Raw genomic sequence first — 19,681 nt, 5'->3', positions numbered from 1 at the left:
CCAAAGGACCAATGATGAAGCATACTACCTACCTCCTGACATAGAGGTGGAGGACTCAGGCTGCAAAATAAGATTTAAAAAAAAAAAATTACCAATGCAGGAATTTGATTTGCTTGACTATGTGTATTTGTTACAAGGATTTTGTTTTTCTTCCTTTCTTCCTTCCTTCCTCTTTCTTTCTTTCTTTCTTTCTTTTTAATGTGCAGGGGAAGGTGGGAGGGAGAGAAAATATATTTTTGTTCATTAAAAATAAATAAATACAATTAAAAAAACAGTCTTTGCTGATATGATGGACTACAAATATAGCATCTGTGTGTTTTCATTCTTTTAGCTTTCTCCGTTCGGAGCCTATCCAGATCTTTTTTAGAAATATAGGCAAAATATTGTTGCTGATCCAACCCAAATTCTAATGCACTCCTTTGAATCCAAAAAATACAATCCACTCCTGACCTCCTTTTCTCCCAAGGATTAAAAAGCCATTCTTGATGTGTTAGTGTGATTATGCTGGGCTCCAACGTCTTTCTGCCCTTTCCAACTCCGAAGAACTTGGAAAGAGACAGGCCTCTTACATAGGGTGTGTGGCTGTTGAACATTTTTATAAACTTGAAAGAATTTGTTTACAAATGGCTTCTAGAGATTGTCAGGGGTGCGGGAAGGGGGGAAGGTCAGTGGCAATGGTATCACAAAGTCTGACAGAACACAGAGCTTGCTTGGAATTTAGAAAAGAGAGAAAGATCATCCAGCATAAGAGCAAGTAGTGTAGAATTACTTATAGGTTGGTAACCAAAAAAGGGAATGAAATCCTGCATATGTGTTTTTACTGAAGAATCTGAGAAGAGAAAAAACTTCAGCAGCATTCTTTAGCCCTGACATCTGGGAATAATTAATTTTTTTAATGTTTTGCAGCCCCAAGTCCAGGTTCATTGCTACTAATAGTACAAGGTTTGAAAAGTTCTCCATTTTTAGATCATTTCCAGAATGATCCCAATTTGAGTTTTATGTATAGAATTTCATTTGTAATAAATGCACTATTTTCATAACATAAACAGTGATGACAATGGGCATTTGTCATTTTTGGATTTCTTCAACAGGGCCTACTTCTTCCTTTTTGGTTAGGAAGCTAATGCTAACCAGCCACATGCCTCCTACTTCTCATGTGATGCTGCAGTAGCCAAAAATAAAAATAAATTTAAGATATGAAAATTTCATGAAATTCTGACTTTTAAAATACAAATATATGTGTATGCATGTGTGTATACACATATATTATATATTATATTACATATTATACACCTATATTATGCATCTATTATATATTATACATATATAACACATGTTATATGTGTGTGCATTGTGTATTAGAAATATATTAATCTATTATACCTATATTATATATTATATACATATATATCACTCACACACATATATATTTGAGTCCTATAGGACTTTTCATTCAGGGATTTTTTTTCCTACAAATATAAAGCCAGGACATTGGAGATTGCTGTGTGTATACCCTCAATACATTAAAGATAAGGTGTTTTCCAAATCTCCAGAACAATCTCTAAAACCATTTGTAAACAAATACTTTCAAGTTTACGAAAATGTTCAACAGCCTCATATTCCATGTATGTGGCCTGTCTCAATCCCTCAAAGCCATCTTTGAGGGGAAAAATCACTTTTCAGAAGGGTCCACCATCCCAACACCACCATTGGCCACCAATGACTGGGGTCCAAGAGCTGAAGGGATGGCTTGGTCCCCCAGCTCCACTTCCAGCTCCCCTGAAGGTATGACTTCTCCAACTGCCTCTACAGGTGCAGTAGCCCACAGCAGCCACAGCCCCTGAAGAGCTAAAAAAGAAAGTTCTTGCCACCCAAATCCTTGGCACCATTAAATTGTTCAGCATTGTAAACAGATAGGGTTTTAACAATGTAAATGACACCAAAGAAGCTGCATTATTTTCTGCTTTGCAAACGCTACACCTAAAGGACCATGGGGATTTCCCATCTGATTTGCATCTAAAACCTTCTGTATATGGTGTCTCCCCCTATTGTAATGTGAGCTCCTGGAGAGCTGGGACTGGCTTTCTTTTCTCTTTGTATCTCCAGGGCTTTAGCTTTACCCATATTGATACTTAACAAATGCTTTTTCAATCATTTGTTCAAAAAACCCCTATGATTAATGTTAGTTATGTGCTTCATCTCCTTTACTGCAACTTTTAGAAGGAAAGAAAAAATATATCTACAAAGAACACATTCTTGAATTAAGGGGAGAAAAAATTGTAGGACCCTAGCTCAACTTTATTACTCTTGCTTTAGGCATGATAGAATTGAAACCCAGGAGCTCCCCCAATTTGTTTCTTTAATATGGTGTTTCAGGATAATGATGAGCATCTCATTTTCAGCAGTGCCCAAATGCCTGGAATTTTAAGGATTTTATAGACTTTTTTCAGAGGCCATATTTTGCAGCACTCAGCTATTTTTCCTCGAGTTCTAATGTGAAACAAAATCAAGATCTCCCAGGCTTAGACTGACTCTATTTTCTTTCTCATGCTCTCTTTCTGCACTTCCACAGTGCTTATCTGAGCAATTCAACAACTGTGTCAAATCTCCTTTGCCGGAAATTTCAGGCTTCTCTGGACTAAAGACATGGAGTTGTCCCTCATGGTCAAAGATGATGAGGTTGTTGACACCTTGCTCTCCGTGTGAATGGCACTTTTTAAAAAAATCAATCCAGACCAGCAGTCCTTTCCACATCAGCTTCCCACAGTGTAAAAGATTATGCCCAGCTGTGGGTATATCATTGGGAAATGCTGCTCATCATTTGGACCATAAGTGTTGTCTGTCTCAGTCAGGAGCTGAAAGCTGTTCGTTCCCACCTGCAAAGGCAGTATGGCATAGTCCTTCAAGAGCTGGGCTTAAAGGCAGGAGACCTGAAGTCAAATCCTGACCTCACATATTTACTAGCTGTGTGACTATGAACGAGTCATTTGATCCAACAAACATTTATTAAGTACCTACTATGTATGGGCTGTGTGCTTAGTACTGGATAGACAAAACCAAAACAAAACTTGGACACAAGAAGATTACTGCACTACTCCACTACTCCATTACTCTACTCCACTGTGGAGATAATAATAACATAATAATAATAACTAGCATTTATGTTGTGCTTTAAGGTTTGCAAAGTGCTTTACAAACATTATCTGATTTCATTCTCACAACAAACCTATTATTATTATCTCTATTTTACAAATTAAGAAACTGAGGCAGAGGTTAAATTATTTGCCCAGGGTCACACAGCTAAGTAATATGAACACAGATAAATACACACTAAGTAATTTCAAGAAGGACCAAGTTCTAAGAACTGGAAGTCATAATAAAAGACTTTGTGTAGAAGATGACGCCTGAATTGAGCCTTTAAAGAAGCCAAGGATCTCTAAGAAGCAGCAATGAGGAGGGAGTGCATTCCAGGAAACAGCCTGTGTACAGGTACAGAGACAGAAAACGGTATGTAGAGCTTCAGAAACAGGTGGTAGGCAATTTTGGCTAGATTGTATAATGTATGAAGGGGAATAATATGAACTGTCTGGAAAAGTGGGTGGGAGCCAGATTTTCTAGGGTTTTAAATGTCAGACTATGGAACTATATTTAATCCCAGAGGTAACAGAAAGGCCTTTAAATTTTTTTGAGTAAGGGAGTGATATAGTAAGATCTGTGCTTTAGGAATATCAATTTGGCAGCTCTGTGGAGGGCAGCTTGGAAAAGGGAGATCCTGGAGATAGGTAGACCAATTAGGAGACTGTTGGAATAGTGTGAGGTGTTCAAGGTGTGAGCTAAGGTTCTTACTGATTGTGTGAGTGGAGAGGACAGGAAGGTTGAGAGACATGTGATGATTGAATGGACAAGACTTGATAATTGATCACATGTAAGGAAAGAGAAGTACTGAAGATGGCACTGACTGACTGGAAGGAGGACCTCAAACAATAATTGGGAAGTCTGGAAGAAGGATGAGTGTGGGGCGAAAGAAATTGAGTTGAATATGTTAAGTTTTTTATGTCAGTGGACATGTTCACGTGGAGACGTTCCACAGGAAAGGGACAATGCAGGACTGGAATTCAAGAGAGAAATCAGATAACCACCTAAACCTCAGTATTTCTCATCTGTAAAATGGAAGTAAATGCCACCAGGTTCTGGGGAAAGCACTTTTCAAATCTCGAAGTGCTGTACTAATGAATTGTTATTAGGTCACACCATCTAGGATTTGCTTCTGCTCCATGGGAACCATAACAAGGCCTACAGAACTGTTTTTTTTTATTGTTTTGTTTTGTCTTGTTTGTTTGGTTTGGTGTTTTGTTTTGTTTTTTTGGTTAGGCGATGGGGTTAAGTGACTTGCCCAGAGTCACACAGCTAGTGAGTGTTATGTATCTGAGGCCGGATTTGAACTGGGGTCCTCCTGAATCCAGGCGAGGTACTCTATCCACTGCGCTACGTAGCTGCCCCTGGAACTGTTTTTATGAACAAAACCACTTGGTACTGGTGTTCATTCCCATTTGTTGTTACCATTCTTTCAATTCTTTAAACTTAGTGGTTTCTAGTTACTTTGAGGCTCTTTTTATACCTGGCCTCCTTTCATTTTAATGTCTTTCCAGTTGTCTCACATCCACCTTTTCTTGATTCCTAAAATCTGTGCCTGATATCGCTGCCTCCTAATCTCTTCAATTAACAACCCCAGACTACCATGTTATTCTTCTGCCATTCACATACAGAATAAGAAATTTGACAAACAATTGTTGAATGAATGCATAATGCCCATAAACGCAATGGTTGCCTGCTTGCTGGCCTTTGGCATATCAGACTTTTTTGTTCTCTGCTCCTTCCCTAGACCTCTGACACTTAGCCACCCATGCCCCAGAACTGACCTTTGGCTTGAAATTGTGTTCACTGTTTGCCAGTCATTTCATTACACTTATCTCCAATGTCTATGGTCGAAATGAGCCACTCCATTTCAGACTACTACATGCTTAGCTGATCTGTCTTTGGCTATAGTTTCCCAGCCTGGACAGACACATTCAAAGTTATATTTCAATGAGTCTTTATAGTGTTTCTTTCAACCTCCTTGCTGGCAACATCCCCATTTGGCTTTCCAAAGGGCAACTGATTAGTAGTTGCTGACATCTATCTTTAGCATGTCAGCCCCAAGTGAGCTGTGCTCCAGTGAACATCGTTCCAAGGATAGCAAAGTGCCGACATTATACTAGACCTTGTTTTAGTGTCTTAGAAACAGGGCCTGGAACTGTGATTTCATTCATATAGGAAATGGCTAGGTGAGGAAAACTTCTACTAATGCAGGTCTTCACCTTTTCTGTAACTTATTCTTAGAGAATTGTCTAGAGCATTGAGAGGTTAAAGTGTTATATAGCCAGGACGTATGAGAAATAGGACTTGAAACCAGGTTTTCCTAGCTTCAAGGATGGCTTTCTAGTCAATATGCCATGTATATATATTGTCTTTGGTTATCTAATATTGTATACACATATATAATTATAAATTAGAATTAATATTGTTGTCTCACTTCTAACCCTTCCTGACTCCTAAATGTCTGTCCTTGCTATTTCTAACATAAGTTATAAAATATATAATTAAATTATAGACATTCTTAGTAAACTGATGAAGCTATTAATACCAGAGATAATATCTATGGCAAAGCCAAATCTCAGAGTCACATCAATTACTCATCTTGTATTTACTAAGTACCATATGGAGCATTACAGAATAAGGAATACAGCAGACATATAAAGCAAAAAGTGTTTAGGAGTTGAACATGGAACATCATTCAAAAAAACATTGATTAACTGCCTACTGTGTTCCAGTATCAATAACAACAATAAGACAACAAAATAATCCCTTTCCTCAAGTATTCCCTCAATATTTGACTAGAATGCCACAACATGCATTCAACCTTAAAATATAGTCAGGACACTAGCACTTCCCCCATTCTGGACACAGTCTAAGTTAACATGAACATTTTGGGCTTCTACATCAACCTTATTGATTCATATTGAGTTTGTAACTCACTAAAATCCACTCTTGTCTTATTCACATAAAATGCTATCTAGTCCTGTCTCCCCTGTCATTTGCACAGTTGATTTTTCTTAAACCCAAATGCAGGATTTTATATTTACCTCTATTAAGTTTCATCTTATTAGATTCTGCATATTATTACTTCCTGATTAAAGAGGTCTTTCTAGAGCCTAATTTTGTCATATGAGGCAATGTCTTGCCAGCTTCTGTTATATATAAATTTGATAAATATGTTTAGCTAAATATTGATTTAAAAATGTTGGAAATAGCTGGGCCAATGGCAGAACCCAGTAGTGGTGGTCCATGAGAGTCTTGTTCCCAGGTTATCATGAATTCCTTGATCACCATTCTTTGGGTTCAGGCAACCAACTAGTTTAAATTTAACTATTAACATCCAGATCACTATCTCTTCCCTCTTTACCACAAGGACATCATGCAAGATAAAATTAATTTCAATTCAACATGCATGTATTAAGCAATTGCTTATAAGCAAGGCAAACTTTTAGAATTCCACCCCCAAAAAAAGAATGTAAGGAAGGTAAGGGAGATAAAAGAGATATTTCAATTAAATTAATCCAAATGTGCCAGGCACCGTGCTAAGAGTTGGGGATACAATTATTACAAAGTCAGTTCCTACCCTCAAAGAACTTATAATCTAAAGAGGGAGACAACACACAAAAAGAGGCAGGAAAAGGAGGGGAGGGGATGGAACACCAGAGGGGAACTTGGAGTTGAAATATGGCAGGGCAGCAGATGAAAAGTGAAATGAATTGAGTACAGTTTTTGGCTTCTATAAAGGAAGGCATTGGGAAGAGTTTAGTTGTCCACCCTCCGACCCTCCAATCAGAGGAGAGATGCTTTCAGTTAATTGATGCTAAGTTTAGAAATGATGAACTTATCCTTGGAGGGGCCACTTGCTCCCTGGAGTTGAAACTGGGCTGCCCTGCAGCAGATGCAAAGTGGAGGAAACACTCCATATTGAAATAAATGATCATTATTTCTTATGGAAGTTTAACTGATGTTAAGCAATAGCTACATCCAAAGAGTCTAGAAAACCACATCAGGCCAAAACTGAACTCCTTGCTAAGCACAGAAATATGGAAGCTAAGAGCAAACCTAGTTTAGTATATAACCTCATTCACAAAATATTATAGGGGTGAATGATTAAAGAATGTAAGCAACATTGCCTGTCAAATAAAATTGTGGTGTTTGGAAGGAAAAGAGTGTGCAGAAGGCATGCCAGGAAACTTAATTAAGCTAGGTGATCCCAGGAGCATTTAAAGATGAAATTAGAAGAAAGGTGACAAAATGATGAGAAATAAAGCAGATATGTCAGCATTTCTATGACAAACTCTTCTCATGATGGCAATGGAACCACCAACTTTGGTCTCCAACATCTCAACCCCAATGTAATATATAAGAAAATGAAAATGGCACTAAGTAAGAAGCGGGTGGAAAGAACAGCAAGGCCAGATTGCAGATTCTCAGAGCTGAAAAGAACCTCAAAAGTCTTCTAGCCTTAACTATATCTGAAAAAAAACACCCTCTCTCTAATACCTGAAAAGCAGTTATCCAACCTTTGCCCACAGACCTCCAGTGAAGGGGAATCTATTACCTCCTAATGCAGCCCACTGCACTTTGGGATAGCTCTGCTCATTAGGATTTTTTTTCTTTTCATCAAGTTAAAAATGAACACATTTGCAACTTAGAGTCATAGCATCATAGAATTGAAACTGGAACCAACCTTAAACTTTATTGTCTTTAATTCATCTATTCTATGTACTGTACTGCCCAGTAGAATGCAAATTTCCTGTGGTCTGGGCAAATACCCCATCATTTTTCCAACTTTTTTTATTCAGGGCACAGTATTTTTCATTGCTAAGATAAATCCTGGCACATGGGAAAGTTGGGAGACAGCCCATGGAAGGCAATTGCAAATGTAAGTTCTGCATATTTTAGGAGAAACCTGTACATTCATATGCAGTTTCTAGTGTTATGTTCTATACATTCCTGGCATTCCTGATAGAAATTTAGAATTAGGACACATCCTTTGCAAACCACTAATGTACACAGATAAGTAAATATAAATTATATGCAAAGTAAATAATAAGTAATTTTTTATCCACTTTAAGCACTAAGGGGGAGTAGAGAAGGGGGAGGGAGATCAGGATAAACTTTACATAGAAGGTGGCACTTGGAAGCTTTGAAGTGAAAGTTAGGGATCTTTTTAAATATATCCATCTCGCTCGGGCTGATTTTTCCTGTAGTATTTTAGGTATAGCATCCTACATGAGTTCTTTGAAATCTGCTTTGGTATTTCCAGATCCAAGGTTCATATCAGACTATGCCTAGATTTCCCCTTTTATCTATCACAAGTTCAAATATGGAATAATCACTTCTTCCCAAGGTTCTCGTAATTTCCATTTCATCAACCCAATCCTCCTTATTGGTCAGAATTGGGTCCAATAGAGCAGTTCCCTTTATCACTTCCTCCACATTTGGAAGAGTACAGCATTTAAAAAAAGAAAGTGTTCTGAGAATAAGTTTGTTGCTCTGGCATAACTGACTTCATTTTTATCAGGCTGCCATTTTGTGATGAAGCATTTTGATGTTTGTTTTTCACAACTTGTTTTTCGATATGAAGACAAGCATATGTATAGTATGGGTTGATAAATAACATGTGTATGTTTATAAACATATAGGACCCTCAGATACAGCAGACCATCAATGGGAAAAGTTGGTAAGCAACCTCATCATTAGTTGTCACTTTATTAGTAAAAAAAAATTAGGTCACTGAGCACCAATCAGAACTTGAATAGAAACAGCTAGTGCCCAGAGCTAAAACTATAAGAAACCCACCAGAGTCCATGACCCTCATCCAGCTCTTAAGTCACAACTGAGACTGGCTCCTGCATTCCCCCTGTACCTGTGACTCAGGCAATGCCTCAAAATCGCTTAAGGGCAATGCTGATTGACTGACAGTGTGAAACACACTTACTAGGAAGCATTAAGAAATCAGGTTGGTGGTTTCTTCCTAGTGGATAAATGTTGACATTATCTAATGGATATAAATTAATGCTGAAATGCATTTGATTAATAAAGTTGGATTGCTAGCAATAGGAAGTATAAGTCCAATTAGTGTTTCTGTCATGCTAGTTAGAATAAGTAATGGGAAATCAGTTTTGTGCAGTGTACCATGCATTACAGGTACCAGGATGAAACAAATGGAAAGGCCATAGTTTCAAATGCCACAGAGAGGTTGATGAGGAAGAAGGCATTAAAAAAGTCAATGAGTCAGGCAATAAGGAAGACAATAATATTGGAGAGGACTTTCAGAAAGAGTCATAGGTGTCATGTCATAAGACATTTTGCAAGGGGTTAAAGAGTGAGTGAGCAGTGGAGAAATGAAGGCAGTAACTATTGAAGTACATTGGCTGAATTATGAGGTAGTGCAATGTCATGAAAAGAGAACTCAACCTGGCTCTAACCCTTATGTCCCTTGGCCTTGCCAACATTGTTTCATCATCTGAAAAATGGGAATAATAAAACTTGTATTCTTCCTCCAAAGTCCTAACATAATTTGTCCATTTTTGGTTAAGAAATGATCTTTCTAAGGCTATGCCAGTGGAACACAAACTCTGGTAGGTCCTACCAAACTCATCTCAATGTTGAATGTGTATCTTTTGACCAGGGACCAGGTGAGCTAAGAAGAGGCACATTACCAGAAAATTGGACAGCAGGTGATGAATTTATTTTCTTGGCCATAACACCTCATAGATACATCTACTAAGCTGTAATGGAGTTTAATCCTTGTGGTGGATAAGATCACTAATCTCTGGAAGAGTATATATTATTTTAATTTTCATACTGTGAGTTCAATATTAGTCAATTGTGGGGCAGATACAGTAGCTGAAAGCAGTAAAGCAATCCTGGGCTGCATTAATTCTAAATTTCTACCAGGACTTGGGAAGTGATAGTCTTGCTGGACCCAGCCCTAGTCATAAATCACAAATTATAGATTTATTAGACCTTAAAAAGACCTTAGATTTCATTCAATCCAACTCTCTCATTTTTAAAAAATTCTAAACAGAAGAAACAACAAATAAATCGAACATTTCCACATACATTATAGAACAGAGGAATATTGTACATGAAATCTGTGAATCTCATTTATGCAGAGCTTGCTTTACTTTTTAAAGTATATAATGAATTCAATGCATAACTTTCAAAGTTGTCATACTTTTCTGTGATTCCTTCTGTTCTCATTTTTTTTTTTGGAACCCTATCTCTATGCCTCCTTTCCCTGCCACCTCCCTTTCAATTGAAATGAAAAGAAAAATCATTGAAACAAATATGCAGAGTCAAACAAAACAAAACAAATTCCCACACTGGTCATATTAAAACATTTCTGTCTCATTCTGCTTCTTAAGCCCATCACCTCTCTCTCAGGAGATGGGTAACACGCTTCAACATCTGTTCTCTGGAGTCATAGATGTTCACTGCAATGATCAATAGTTCTCTGGTCTTTCAAACCAACTGAGGGCCATAGAGATAAAGTGATTTGCCCCAGGTCACACACACAGTAAGTCACAGAACTATGATTTGAACCCAAATGCTCTGACTTTTCCCAATAGGCTACTAGCATGTAAAATGTGAGATCCCCAAATAAACTCTTATTATCTTCTAAAAAAAATCCACCCCTCTCTCTATTATACCATGCTTCCTCCCTATAGAATATTGGGCATTGTGATTGCTGTTGTTAATGAGTACAATGCAATTTTGTTGTCAATGCATTCTTTCCTGAATTTCTTCTATGTCTGTTTGCAATGTTGCAGAAATCATGTTCTCTATATCAGTGAAGCCTAAAAGTGTGCTGAGATTCTAGGAGTGGGGATGGATGATATAATTCATTAGCTTGCCCAGATGAACTTTGGGGAGCAGTCTATCAGTCATCAAAGTACTGTGGAATACTAATACACTTACAATGTAAACTTCCTGAAGGTGGAGACTGATTCATATTTTGTCTTTGTATGTATAAATGCTTAGTGGTTGATTGATAACTACCATAGTTGACTTTCTTGACTGTTCTTAAAGATCAGAGTTCTTTTAAATCATTAGGTTAACACTTATTTGATTGTTCACTGTGTACGCTTCAAACTATTAATAATAATAGTTATTATTATTAATAGCTATTATTATTAACTATATTAATAATAATATAGTTCTTACTATGTGCCAGGCATTGTGCTAAGCACCATACAATTATTATTTCATTTGATCCTGACAACAACCCTAGGAAGTTGGTGCTATTATTATTCCCATTTTACAGATGGGGAAACTGAAGCAGACAGAGGTTAAGTAAGTTGCCACAGGTCCAAGGCTGAATTTGAACTCAGGTCTTCTTGACTACAGGCCTGGTGCTCTATCCACTGCACTATGTAGTTGCTAGGACTCCATAGATGCATCTTGAAATTCCTTCCTAAACATCCAGAAGTCTGAGCTCATTGAGAAATCTAGAGTTGGAGAAGTCCTTGACACCAAAAAAGGCTGTTGAATGTGGGCCAAACAAATGGCCATTATTTAGCCTCGATTCAAGCAAGGTTGTATGTAGGCAGGGCTGGGAGAAGCAGTGCTAATAATTCAGTCCTGGGCCACTCCACCTCCAGAACCCCAGAGGAAAGTGAAAAGTCCAAAAATCCTTCAAATCAGTAGAACAAGAATCCTTGAAAGCTGTGGGTATGACCATTTCAGTCTTGATAGAATGGATGAGCAGTTTTCATCTTAAGTTCATCCTGCCTACAGATTTGTGTGAACTCGTTATAGAAGCAGCTGCATTCCATTGAATTAACTCTGGTTCCTCTGCCAGCGTTCCTAGACAAAGGATATAGCAGAGTTTGAGCAACTCCTCTCCTCTTGGTCATCAAAATTCCAGAGGAGGACTTCTTCCCACACAACTCATGCCAAAGTCAGTGTAAGCATAGAGCTACAAACACAAAGGTCTTATCTCATAACCTCTCCATTCTTAGGAAGTGCCTGGGGCTGGCTACATTCTTTACTGGGTGGAAGGAAAGAGTCTTAACATTTTTTCAGGTGGGTCATCTGCAGTTCTCCCAGGTACTAGATTAGGTTAGCTCACTTGATCTAGAGTGTGATGGGAAAACAACAGTATCTTACAGCGATTATGATCTAAAGTTCCAATCACTGAACCATGGGATAAAAATGAGATGTGGCATCGCTGGGGAAACATGTCTTTTCTGTAATGTTACATCCCAATATGGCAAAAATCTATAGCTGGTTATCCTACTTCTACAGGCTGCAGGGCAAAAGGTCTGAATCTATTTTGTGTCAGAGACCCCTTTGGCAGTCTGGAGGAGTAGGAGGAGAAGGAGGAGGAAGAGGAAGAGGAGGAGGAGGAGGAGAATGAGGAGAAGAAGAAGAAGAAGAAGAAGAAGAAGAAGAAGCTAAAGCTAATTAGCATTTATATAACACTTTAAAATTTGCAAAGCACTTTAGAAATATTTTCTCATTTGATCCTTATAACAATCCTGGGAGATAGGCAGTATTATTATCCTCATTTTACAGATGAGGAAACTGAGGCAAATAGAAGTTAAATGATTTGTCCCGAGTCACACAACGAGTTAAGTATCTGAGGCAGGATTTGAATGTAAATCTTCCTGATTCTGCTTCCAACGTTATACCTCCTTAGCTGCCAGCAGCTGATACACCCTATGGATTCCTTCTCAGAATAAATTTTTTAAAATTCATAATTGAAGGAAATGTCAAATTTCTATTGGAAGTTAGTAAAAAATAAAGACATAATTTACTTCCCAGATCTCCTAAAATTTCTCTATATATCCCTCAGGAGTTCATTGACCCCAGATTAAGAACTCTAAGGCCTATGTTGTTTCAGCTAGATTTTTGCAAACAAAAGTATTCCTGTATCACTCCTAAGTTTGCAGTGCCTACATGAGGCATTAAGTAGAGAAAGGGAAGGAAATCTTCTTGTCCCTTCCTTCCTTTGCAACATACATAATATTTTTAATTCAATTTTATTTTCAAGTCTGAATGATCTCCAACCCACCTTCTCCTCCCCACTGAGAAAACAGGAAAAACAAAACCCATTACACATATATAGTCAAGCAAAACAAATTCTCATATTTGTCATGTCCAAAAAAAGAAGAGAAAAGGAGAGGAGAGGAGAGGAGAGGAAAAGAAAAGGGAAAAAAGCAAACAAAAAAACCTAAGCCTCAATCTGTACTGAGTCCATCTCTCTTTATCTGGAGGTGGATAATATGTTTTATCATGAGACCTCTGGAATTGTGTTGTTGTGTTGTGTTATTGGCAATAACAGCATAATCTTAGCATTTGAAATAATGTGAAAGAATTTTTTTTTTAATTTTAAGAAGAAATAATGTGGCTATTAGAGCTATATTGATGTTTGGGAGGACTCTTGACTCACTTTGACAATATGGGTGACACAGATAGTAGTCCAAGACTCTGATAAATTAGAGGTCATTTATTGGCTTTGTTTTTTCATGTGAGAGCAAATCAAAGTCTCCCTATCCCAAATGCTACTCAAAAATGGCTCGGAATCTTCAGGTTCATTGTTAGCAGAGTGCTGAATGCTTGGAGGCAGCTGATGACACAGTGGAGAGAGTCAAATTCAGCCTCAGACACCGATTAGCTGGGTGACCCTGGGTAAGTCACTTTATCTCTGTTTGCCTCAGTTACCTTAATTGTAAACTGTGGACAATAATAGCATCTACCCCATAGGCTTATTGTGAGATAAAAATGAGGTATTATTTGTAAAGTACTTTACAAACTTTAAAACATTACATAAATGCTAGCAATTATTATTACTTTAACCTCTCAGTGGTCCAGGCAACTCTGTAAGACTGTAAGTCACCTGCATAAATGCATTGAGTTGGAAGAAAACATACCTGCTGAATTTGGGGCACACGGAGTTTGTGATGGGGATAAATGTGAAATACAGTTACAAAAGCATTTTGAAGGTGATAGATGAATCTCGTTTAAAAACATTGGGGTAAAAAACAAACAAATGAAAAAAAAAAACATAGGGGCAGCCAGTGACACAGTAGATAGTGCTGAGTGTGGAGTCAGAAAGACCTGAGTTCACTTAACCCCTGTTTCATCAACATAAAATGGGAATAATAATACCAACTATCTCACAGGGTTGTTGAGAGGATCAAATGAGATAATATTTGTAAAGAGTGCTTAACACAGTGTCTGGCACACAGTAGGCACTATCTAAATTCTTATTCCCTTCCTTCCACATAGATGAAGTAAAGAAAGTTGATACAGTTTAGTGGATGGGACCAATGTGCCCCTGTTGTCTCACTTGCCTTCATTATTTTAGGGCAGAGTTCGTCTTGTTTTTCTCCTTTGATGTAACCTTTAAATTTGTAGTAGACAAGGACTTTCAGCATTAATCCAGGTCACTTAGAAGTGAAGTAACCACTATTTGGCTGCCTCCTTATAACAAGGTACTCAATGTATTTTGTAGTCATAAAATGCTACATTAAATTAAGCTAAGTAAGCTAAAGCAATTCAATTCAACAACTACCTATTAAGCATGATATTTATTATATGTAAGATACTGTGTTGGGTACTGGTGAGACAAAGATTAAAAATTAAAACTACGTAGTTCCTGCTCTCAAAGAATTTACAGTCTACCAAAAGAAGCATGTTTTGTGAACCCTATCAGCCACTAGAGCCTTTTCTCAGGCTACCTTCTGTCTGCTCCATATGGATTTTGTACAAATCGTTGTTTACATATTTTCTCTTCCATTAGAATGCACATTCCTTGAGATTTTTGCCTTTCTTTGTATTCCCAGGGCTTAGAACAATGCCTGGAACATAGTAAACACTTAATAAATGCTTGTTGACTGACAGGTAAGTATAAAGAGAAGCTTAGCGGGTCATGAGGACTGTCCTTGTGTGTCTCAAGGGAGATAGAAAAGATATCTCTAGACTTTTTTCCCTCTACTCTTCTCCAAGGGAGACATTCATTATAACCAGGAGGGGAAACAAGAGGTTGGGCTGGAGGCCACTGTGGTCTCCTCAGAGAGAGAGAGTACAAGGCTAGAATTATATCTATTATATTATATCAATTGTAATATTTAATAATAATAATTATTATTATTATATGTATCTGCTCCCTTAAAAATTATTAATCTAGTAGATATTATCAGGTTCAGTCTTATTCTTAATCACTGTGTCATTATTATTGGAGGAAAGCGGGACTCCCAAGCTCAGTATCCAAGGCTTGACCCCCTTTCCCACCAAATACCAGTTCTACAATGAATACATAGCAATATACAAAGCTAAGAAATCCATTTATCCAAATCATAGCAAAACAGAAATCAGAGAAGGTATACATAGGAGAATATATACCAGATAATACAGAGTGAAGGTGTCTTCCCATTGGGGATAAAGTAACTCAGTCCAACCAAGAGAAAGAGTCCAAGATCTCACCCAAGGGGAAACTCCCTGGTCTGTAGTGTAGTAAGCTGGGGACAGGGACTGAAGACTGGCAGCTCCTCTCATTTCTTCCTAGAGTCTTTTCTTTCAGTAATTTGACATGGAGTTGGACTCTTCTATCTTTCTTCTTGAAGGTGGAAGCCAGAAGCACCCAAATGACTCATAGCCTGAAGAACACTGGCAAAGGCTAGAGCTCTCCTGCTCTCACCAGTTCCACCGCCACCCCTCACATAGAGCAGGATATTCATCTCTATCAATAAGGAAAGTGTTCCATACCAATGGGCTTTGAGACAAGGATAATATAAGTATGACCCAGCGTAGAATGTGATAAAGAAAAAGGAGATATTTAAGAAGATATATAGAACTTTTTGTTGTGAATCGGGGAAAGGAATAAGGGAAAGAAAACTCTGGGGAGGATGCAGGATCTAAGCTGAAGAGGAAGAGAGAGACTTCAACAAAACAGAGATAGGGAAGAAAGGGAATAAGCACTTATTATGTACCAGACATTGTGCTAAGCACTTTTACAAATAATATCCCCTTTTTACAATTGAGGAAACTGAGGCAGAGTTTTTTTTTAGTGACTTGCCCAGGGTAATGCAGCTAGTAAGTGTCTGAGGCTGTACTTTAACACAGGTCTTCCTGACTCCAGACCCAGAGCTCTGTCCACTGCACCACCAACTGCCTTGTAGAAATGTGTTATATGTCAGAGGGACTAGCTATGTGCATGCTTGAGGTAAGAGAGAGTCCATGAAGAGCCAAGAACAGCTGGTAGTTCAGTGTGGCCTATTAGGATGTCTGAAGGGGAGTAAGGTGAAATGATACTAGAAAGGTAGGTCTTAGAGCCATACCCTGGATAGTTTTAAATGGCAAAATGTCTTAAGTAAGGGACATCATGATGCAAAGAGTACTGAATTTGGGGCTAAAGGACCAAGGTTCAGATGCCTATTTTGACACTAACTAGTTGTGAAATGTTGAACTAGTCCTATCTGAGCCTCAGATCTGAACTAAATCAAAAACTCTTAAGCTAGGGTCCACAGATTCTCCAATGAGTCCATAGATAGATTTCAGGGGTGTATCAACTTGGATTGGAAAAAAAATTATATCTTAATTTGCACTAATTTTTGGTTTCCTTTGTAATTCTGTGTATTTTAATTTAGTTGTATAAAAACACTATCCTGAGAAGGGGACCATAGGTTTCACCAGACTGCTAAAGGAGTCCATCATACAAAAAAGGGTTTAAAAAAAACACCTTGCTATGTGAGCTAGAATGGAATCTTCCATCTCTGAATCTATAATCCTGTAAGGTTCTTTCTAGCATTAATTCTATGGTCCTGAAATCCCAGATAATTTTTTTATTCCCTTAGGCAATAGGGAGCCACCAATGATTTTTGAGCAAGGCAGTGATATGAGCAAACCTGTGCATTAGAAAGATTAATTTAGCAGTTGTATGAAGAAAACATTGTAAAGGGGAGAGAGTTAAAGTAGGAAGGCCAGCTGCAATAATTTAGGTGAGAAAAGAGGGAGTGTGAACTAGAGTAACGGAGGAAGAGGGGAGAGACAGGATAGAATGCTGCCTGACTTTTATTTTCCTTCAGGTCTAGCACAATGCTCTGCATACTGTAGACACTTAATAAACATATGTTGAGTTCACTGAATTGAATTGAGGTTGTAAGAACTGACAAGACTCAGTCTAGTCAAGACTCCATCTCATCAATTAGTTCCTGAATGATTGAGAATTGATTTAATATAGCATCATTTTAAGAATCTCCTAGAGTGAGTGTGCCAGTAGTTTGTTCCCGGGATCCAAAAGTCATTTTGTTGTTTATTATATTTACAATCAGTGTGAATAAAGATGAAGTTACCACAAGGCAATAATGAGCTAAATAGTTGAAGAAATGTTGAATGCCAAATGCTACCACAAAATGCCTTAAACAATTCCAGGAATGAAAACCAAAGCTGAGCACAGACCTGTTTTGTTTTTCTTGTTGTTGTTCAGTCATTTCAATCATTTCCAACTCTACATGACCCTATTTGGGATTTTCTTGGTGAAGTTACTGAAATGGTTTGCCATTTCCTTCTCTAGCTCATTTTACAGTTGAGGAAACTGAGGCAAACAGGGTTAAGTGACTTGACAAGGATAGCACAGCTAGTATCTGAGACCACCAGATCTGAACTTAGGAAAATGGGTGTTCTTGACTCTAGGCCTGGTGTTCTATCCAAAGTGACACCTAAATGCCCTTGTTTTGCATTTTAGAAATATAGAATCAGAAGTAAAAGGCCATGATAACTTTTAACTGGGTAATTAGCCAGAGTATGCTTTGGTACTATGTTGAAGGAACCTCAAGAAACATACTCTCTGAAACTGATCATCCAAATTCACATGGATTTTTTTTAGATAAAATGACTTTAAATATATTTATATTGTATATTATAGTTACATATAAATTACATATGTGTATGTGTATGTATTTATATAGTGTGTATGTATATATATACATACATATATATGTCTACACACACACACACACAGAGTCATCCAATTGTTGAGTTGCACCTACTTTCTGGAATTCTGTCAACTAAGGAAACAAAAGATTGGGAGGGGTTGGTATGGAGGGGAAAGCACTGGATTTAGAGTGGAAGCACCTGGGTTTGAACCCTGCCTTTACTATTTCTTCCCTGCATGGTCTTGGACAAATAATAACCTCTCTTGGCCTTACTTTGTTCATCTGTAAATGATATGATCAAACTAAAAGATGTCTAAGGTACTACTTCTAGTTCTAAACCTCATGTTCTTAGATGCAAGAAGTTTAGAATAAGGGAGGGGCTGCCTTCATGCCTTTTTCTGTCTTTTATGTAACTCTTTCGTGGAGTTCATTAGAAGGCTTCGTGGTATGACAGCAGTCCTTATCCTAGTACTCAGCTGCAATGTGGAGTTTCTCTGAGAGTCCACGGTGAACCAAGATAAGCACTTAGGACGTTTGGGCTTGGACTCTAGCTCCTTTCCAAGTGCTCCCATTTAATCAAATCAGGCTAACCTTCCACTTATACTACCCACTTACTCTCCTCAACTGAGAAAACATTGAATTGAGAACCCAATGTTATATGCAAAGCTTTCCTTCTTTAATATAAATGATAACTAATGTTTAAATACTGCTTTAAGATGTATAGAGACTTTTAAGTGCATTATTTGTCTTATTTCATCATCACGATAATCCTTTGAGGCAGATGCTGTTATCCCCATTTTACGGATGAAGAAATTGAAGTTGATAAAAATTGAGACTTGTTCAGGGTCACATAACTGATAAATGTCTGGGGCAAGGTTGAATTTGACTTGTCTTCTTGACTTCAAGTCTAGTGCTCTGTCCATCTAAGTTCCTAGTAAACCAGAAAGGAAGGAAATAGGTCAGGCAAGGGAGAGAAATAACTTTCACTACCTTTTATTTTAACTTTCTCTGAGTTCTATATATGTTTGTTCAGGGGGAAAAAAGAGAGTTCTTTATATTAGTATTCTCATTTTTGTCTTCTATCATCACTCATTATCAGCTAATAACTTTAAATTGACCTTTCCTTTCCTTTCAACACTTGGCAACTTGTTTCCTTTGAATTTAGTTCCCATTCAATTGGGTAAAGGGTTTCTTTGGGGGGGGGGGATGAAACATTGTATTATTATTTCTAAGGGTGTTATATCATTTTAATAGATTGTATTGAAATATATTGTTTTTATATCAATAAGATTCCACCTTGTAACTCCCTCTCCTTCTAGAAGAGAGATATCCTTTATGATAAAGAATTTTTCTTCTGGGTGTGGTCTTGCATGCTTAAATTCCCTGTTACTAGGTAAGGCTGAGGCTTGTGGATTGCTTGAGTTCAGGAGTTCTGAGGTATAATAGGACTAAAATTTATCAAGTGTCTGCACTAGGTCCAGGGGACCACCAGGCTGCCTAAGTAGGGGTGAACTAATCCAGGTCCATGGAGCAGGTCAAAATTTCTGTGCCAATCAGTGGTGGAGTTGGGTCACCAAGCACACACTACATTTCCAACCTAGGCTAGATAGGAAGACGAGAGAGAGAGAGAGAGAGAGAGAGAGAGAGAGAGAGAG

The sequence above is a fragment of the Vombatus ursinus genome, unplaced genomic scaffold (assembly GCF_900497805.2).
Source record: "Vombatus ursinus unplaced genomic scaffold, bare-nosed wombat genome assembly UNPS02014778.1, whole genome shotgun sequence".
NCBI lineage: Eukaryota > Metazoa > Chordata > Mammalia > Diprotodontia > Vombatidae > Vombatus > Vombatus ursinus.
This window is presented reverse-complemented; position numbering follows the sequence as displayed.